This window comes from Lolium rigidum, chromosome 6 (genome assembly GCF_022539505.1).
Source record: "Lolium rigidum isolate FL_2022 chromosome 6, APGP_CSIRO_Lrig_0.1, whole genome shotgun sequence".
Taxonomy (NCBI): Eukaryota; Viridiplantae; Streptophyta; class Magnoliopsida; order Poales; family Poaceae; genus Lolium; species Lolium rigidum.
The window spans coordinates 326,640,568-326,646,053 of record NC_061513.1 but is presented as its reverse complement, the minus strand read 5'-3'; the positions used below and the strand labels follow the sequence as shown (position 1 = coordinate 326,646,053).

Genomic DNA, 5,486 nt, shown 5'->3' with positions numbered 1-5,486 from the left:
AACAAGGAAAACAGTGCTCTTGGAAAGCTGAGGAGGGAAGCTCTGCCCCGTGGCAGGTTTCGTGGAGCCAAACAATGACCTCTTCCGCAAGACCAGACCATGGGACATGTGAAGAAGGCCACGGATGAAGCTGGCCTTGAGAATAGCTAGATCCACGAAATTCTTGTTGTTGGTGCTACTTAGACGGCAAGGAGCCAAGCAAGGGTCTATTTTGAGTTTGCGAGCACTAGCACCAAGGTGCCAATAGCATACTAAATGGTCTTTCAAATGACCTCCTCTTTGATTCCAAAGTTTAGGTAAGTTGTTGGGTTTCTCTTCTTTTTCCTCCATGTGCTCTAATAGTTAGTCCTCTAGTTTTTCCAAAGTCTGCTGCTAAGAATCTAATATCTAGGCCTGGGTAGTATTCTTGGTAAGCCAATGGACTTGATGATATTGTGTTCTTAGACTCATCTTGTTGTTATATCGTTGTGAATGATTCTATTTAGTACTATGTGGTCTTGATCATGTTTTGTCTAGGGAGAATATATCCATTATTTTACATTGTTCTAGTTTTGGTTAAGCAATTCTGGCTCTTGTCACGGAGCAAAGGGGTCTAGTAAAGCGGCGAATCTTTGCATTGAAGGTTGGCGATAACGATCTGCAGTTCTCTGTGCCACACAGTTCTCAAACAATCTGCTACATAGCAAATCTCTAGAAGTGTTAGTTGCCTGTTTTTGCTGTTGTTATGTTCAGTGGCAATATTACCAAGATACACACTCCCATATATACATTTACCTACTGTCATTAGCCGACGTTGGTCTGTTTCCTCTTATTTGCCAGCTCCTTTGCGCAAAGAAGGTGCCAAGAACATCTTCTGTCACTGAATGTATTTTTGTGGTGCACTGCAGTGTTGGTTAAAACCGAGTAGTTGTCGTCGCGTTAGTGTGCGCTTGTATTGTAGTATAGCACCACTCCTATTCTATTGTATGTTGAAGACTTCTCTATGATGACAACCTGATATTTGGTATCCATACTTTTGACTTATACTATCTTTAATATTATTGCTTGTTTGTCTCCCTATGGTTCATTATGGTGTAATTGTGTCCTGCTGCTATTTGGTTGAACTCTTGAGTTATTTAGGATTACTGTAGTTGAACGGTGATCATCATTTAGGATTGGACTTGAGGCAGACCTTGATTGGAGTTATTGTTTTGTTCTTTAATGTCGTTTCCTGCAAATCACCTTTAATTATTCGAACAATCCTTTTTGATGCTACCTTTTGTACCTAGCAGGTTGTTGCATCATTTTTTCCGGTCTTCTTTGACGCTTCTATGTTTAGGTGAGTTTATGGTTCTTCTCTTTCTCTCCTTTACATGATTTTACAATTGTTAGGCTTTGGCTATTTAGGATTAGGAGTACTTCGATATAATTGCTAGCTTGTATCCAGATCTTAGTGCTCTCGTTTCTTTTTGTGGTTTTACAGATATACTACTTGTGAGGTGTAAAATTTTCTACTGGTAGCAATGTCCTGATCTGCTACTTTACACGATTCAAATTCATGATCCTGTATATGTTTTGTGCAACAGTGAGCTATCTATCATTGTTTAGAAATTACATGCCTAGTGCATGCCTAGCTAAATCCTCGCTTTGGTTTTGAAATAATGTGCTCATGTATGTGCAGTGCGTAATGCAAATATTAATAGTGAATTATGTACATGAGGGTACTGTTCTCCTTCTTATATGTTGGCAAATGATTTTGTTCTGATCTGATTTCTATGTTGGTTGTCAAATGTGCTTATCTTAGGTAGAAAAAAATGACGATCTGATGTGAAACTTGTCATGCAAATCTAGCCAGTTTATGTATAATAAGTATGATGGGTGCTAGGTTCGTACATCTCTTAAATGTGTTCTCTAGGAAAAAATATTTCAGATTTCACTAAATTATTTGAGATATAATAAAACAAACACGATGGTTCATTCTGTTAAGGAATATGTGATGACGTAGATATTTGCCGTGTAACCGTGTAGTGTATTACCAAGCATTGTGTTTTCCGTGGGAGTTCAAAGAGCTACAAATGAAGCTTCCCTGTATTTGGTTGCATATTTTGAAATCATATTGGTCAAGTAGCTAGCTTATTTACTTTCTTCCAATTATCAACTTTCCGAGTTTGATTACGGTGTTATTAATTCCTTTGTGTGTTTAGATACCTGACATGTACAGACGGATGCGGTGCACTGGCAGTCGCCGTCGCAGGGCGGCAGTTCACCGAGTTCCTCGCCTACTTTCTTAACTAAATGATGTCCTCCACCGCCTGTTCCAGATTATGCCCATGGCCATTGATCCTCCATCTCTAGATCGAGTCATCTAGGTATTTCCTTTGCAGATTTCTCTTCTATGAGTTGGTTAGTCTTCTCTTCTTGGTTTGGCTTTAAATTGATGCTAATTTTATCCTGCATCAATGAGAACTGCATTGTATATTTAACAATGGAATTTATGGTATCCGCTGAATAAGTCCTCATTGAAGGTATTGTACATTTTACCCATTTCAGTATCATAGATGGTTTATATATCGCTTGGTACATGTTCTCTATACAACAGTAAAAATCAAGTGTTTCAGAAGTCATGTTTACTCCCTCTTGGTGATGTCAACCTTTTTCTTATTGCAAACCTCGCTGGTTGTGTGATAATATTATGACAATTTGAATCCTTAAATATTTTAAAATAGTAAATGGTCTTGGCTTATCCACCTACATTCCTAGCTGTTCATTTCTTTCATGTTTGCTTCTTTATTTTATCTGTAAGCAACCTGGTTTCAGGGTATAAATATGTCTATACATATCGCTTAGTGAAGGTCCTTCTTGCCCAACAATTTAGTACCCGACGCTTACCTGGAGACACTTCAGATTTCGTTGTTCAGGTCTCGTTTAGATTGTTGGGCATCATTTTCGTTCATAGAGTTTCCATGCAAGACAACAGATGTTAATGCCCAGGGCCCACAAGTCTCAGCTAGGTAATGCTAGTGTTGTTGGGTCTTCTTTCAGCCTATAATCAACATGTGGCACATCCATGTTCTCGTCCTGGAAAAACCCGATGATTCCTCTCGTTCCATGTGTTCCACTCACCAAATTCTCCTGTAACTTGGGTTTCAGTTCTTGTGTACTCCCTCCGTCCCAGTTCATAGGGCTTACTCGTATCCCTAGATTGTAAATTTGACAATAATAATACAAGACATATATTACAAAATGTATATCATTAGAAAGCTCACGTGTTCTACTTTCTAATGATATAACTTTTATGTTGTATAATTTATATTATGTTGGCCAAATTGAGAACCTAGAGATACGCGCAAGCCCTATGAACTGGGACAGAGGTAGTATGCATAGTCACAGGACCCAGTTTGATTTTTATTTGAGTCATTAATGTGCAATTTAAAATCTGATTCTGATTTTTGTTTACACATAAAGACAGAAATGCTGATTTACTACGTATGCTGACCTATCAATAGAATGTCATCATATTTAGAGTTTGTATTGAATGAATATTAATTTGTTTCTAACCTATCAATTCATTGGAAAATGTATCGTGTTGAAGTGTTGATTATTTTTGTCTTGTTACAAGAAGATATAGCCACGGTTAATCAAGTTTCGTGAAATAAATTCAATATTGTTTTATCCAGATGTGGAGTTTGATAGGGTAGTCATGCTAAAATTTTAATCTTGCTCACTTCTCAATGCTAATTGCCACATTGAGTTCTGAGATGAATTCAATACACTTATTGACATGGGTTCTACACTATTAAAGTTTTGAGCTTCATGCTTACTGAGTTGACTTGTACTGTAATTTCCCTCACTTGGCCCCAGATCACTTGCTGCGGAAACAGTTCCAACTCGTTAAATCAACATGTGGTTTTCCTTTTTTTAAGAGTTCGCTTAAACTGTTTGACTGCTAATCAAGTAACTAATCATGTGATTTGTTACACATGATGTCGTTTTTGTTGCAATAGGTAGGATTATGAGGCCAGTTGTTGATGCTGGTATTTTGGAAGATGTTGTGTGCCTTACCGATATTTTTTAAGAGTTCGCTTAAACTGATTTAAGTGTACCAGATTTTGATCTGTGACATCTTATTATTCAAGCGAACACTCATATTTGGCATAATATAAATGTAGGTCAATGGATAGCTGCTGATGCCGCCGGGGGCATCCTGGTACTTGACCGTGGAGGAGCAGGACGACACTCTCGCCGTGCCATCACCAACAAGTATGGCGTCATGGTAATCACACTCCCTATCCAACCTTGGTGGTCTGGTATGGTTGCTTGCTGGAGATGGTGTGCCTCATGTATGTTGTTGCCAAATGTGATGAGTAGGTTAGGGAACACTTTTATATTCTTTTCTTGGAAATTTCTGTGTCCTGAGGCAAGCCCCGATAGATATGTAGTCTACACAACACACCAGACCAGTTGTGTATCTAGAAATTACACATCTTTCCTCTAGTTTGCAGCTAGTATGTGCCCTTTTCATTTTATTTGTCATCTAATTATAGTGCGATTCAAATCACTTAGTTTTGACCTTAAGTGATTTCCGCCGGAGTTCGTTAATGCTACAAGACCATCTATTATACCATGTAATTGTGTAGATTAAGCACTTCAAGTTAGTTGTACTTTAATCTTTTGTATATCCTAATCTGCAGCTTAAGTGTTTGATCAATGAGTGTCATTTTACTATTCTCCACGCACTATTGATTGTTGATCAACTTACAGTTTATTAACTGTAATGTGTATAGGTTCTTCGCCATTTACGACTTATTTTAGCAAGTCTTCACCATAGGCAACGGATGCAGCTACAGCTTGAAAGAAAAACACATGTCACCTGGCAGAGTGTCGCCCTGCTGCATAAAACTACCTGAGTTCATCACTAAGAACGTATAACACCTGTACCCGGTCATTGAATTTATTCAGAACGACTCAATGTAATAATTGTGTTCACGATTCAGACTAGGTTTCCCACAATTTAGTAGTAATAGATGATCATGCAAAAGTTTAAAATGCATATATGATTTTATACTTTTCTCCAGTATGTTGTACCATTCCAATGATTTATCCATTTTCCCGCTTTGCATGCTAAACAAGTATGATGATGGCCCACTGCTTTACTTTTTGTTGAATGTTTGCCCAAACATTTTTTTCAAGTAGGTGCCATTTTGAGAAAAAAAATACTGTTCTATAGATTTGCAGGATCATGATTTAAGTCATATTTTTTAGTCTCTGTTTAGTATCTGTGCTTTGAGTTTTGGATCTAATACCACAAGGTTAGATCAGTTTTTTTTGTTGCATTTTCTTACTTCGGACGTTAACCTATCCGGTTCGTGGATGTTTGATCTCTGATGCGATGTCTGAGAATTTGTTCAGTGATGAGACAGTGCAGGACACCGAGTCCTTGGAGGCTTTGGATCGGTGGTTGTCAAAGCCCTGACTATTGTGTGTCGATGCATTTGTTGGTCCTTGCA

At 38.0% G+C, this 5,486-nt stretch overlaps 1 pseudogene; it reads left to right on the top strand.

Moving 5' to 3' along the window:
* Positions 1–580: 580 nt before the first annotated feature.
* Positions 581–682, top strand: LOC124668777 (annotated as a pseudogene).
* The last annotated feature ends 4,804 nt before the right edge of the window (positions 683–5,486 follow it).